The 1,291-nt window shown below is 44.3% G+C and overlaps 1 pseudogene; it reads right to left on the reverse strand.

The window, feature by feature from the left end:
* Positions 1 to 408: 408 nt before the first annotated feature.
* LOC145687208 (protein GVQW3 pseudogene) lies at positions 409 to 900 on the reverse strand (annotated as a pseudogene).
* Positions 901 to 1,291: the final 391 nt, after the last annotated feature.

The following is a 1,291-nucleotide window of genomic DNA, read 5'->3' on the forward strand; positions in this document are numbered from 1 at the left end:
AGATCGATTTGTTTTGATGGGTGGCTATTGTCTAAATTTATTGAGGAATTGTCAGTATACAAGCTTGACTCTTTAAATATATATAAGGTTGCAATGTTATGTTGGGACAGATACGTCACCACTCGGAAGGCTGTGTGGCTCGGCGCATTGTCATGATGCAGTCGCCAGGAGTTAGCAATGGCTGGGCGGAAGCGGACGATGCGTTTTCTCAGCCGTTCCAGGATCTGGAGATAAAAAACTGCATTGACAGTCTGTCCGTGTGGAACAAATTCCCTGTGGATCACTCCTTGTGAAACTAAAAAGCAAATGAGCATGCTTTTCACTTTTGATTTCTTCATGCGCGTCTTGGGACGTGGGGAATTTCGGGTGTGCCATTCCGCGCTTTGACGTTTGGTCGCAAGGTCATACTCAAACGTCCACGTCAAACTCCCCAGTCACCACATTGTCTAACAAGTTTGGATTTTCACTCACTTCTTTGAGAAGGTCCTGGCAGATCCGTTTGCGAACGCCCTTTTGCTCACCTGTCAGCACTCGCGGCACCAACTTTGCACAAATTTTCCTCATTTGCAATTGTTCGTGTACAATTTCGTGAACTTGGGTTTTAGCAATGCCAAGTTCATCGGCAATCATGCGAACAGTTAATCTTCGGTCACTGTCCAGCAAATTCTTCACTCTTGCAACATTTTCCTCCTCTTTGGAGCTCGAAGGTCGTCCTGACCGTGCAGCGTCTTCAACTTCTTCTCTCCCCTCCCTAAACAGCTTGTGCCACTCAAACACGTTCGATCTTCCAATGGCGTTATCACCGTACGCCTTCTTGATCATTTCATGAGTCTCTTTCCCAGTTTTACCGAGCTTTACGCAAAATTTGATGGCGTAACGATGTTCCAAAAGATAGGCCATGACGCAGCGTGACTAGGGTTACTCGCAGAGGTTACGATGATGAGCGATCTTAACCCTGCTATGGCTGGCAGCCGACTAGCGCTGCTTCCTGTGTTTCCTCAGACCCACCTCAACCAACAACAGGTGGAGTAACCACCGTCAGTCTGTAAAAAGAAAAGGAAAAAACAGTCCTACTACTTTAAGGACTGACCCTATATATATATATATGTCAAAAAAGAAAAAATAAAAGTGACTGTCTTTGTGACTTCACCACGGAACCGATCTTAACCAAATTTTAAACATACAGTAGATGAGGTTTAGATATGATGTGGTTTTTACCATATCACTTTAACTGTGGAACTTAGGAGCGGGGGAGAGGAGGGGATAAATTTATAAAAATAAATAAAACTTA

Source organism: Thermobia domestica, chromosome 6, assembly GCF_964235325.1.
Source record: "Thermobia domestica chromosome 6, izTheDome1.hap1.1, whole genome shotgun sequence".
NCBI lineage: Eukaryota > Metazoa > Arthropoda > Insecta > Zygentoma > Lepismatidae > Thermobia > Thermobia domestica.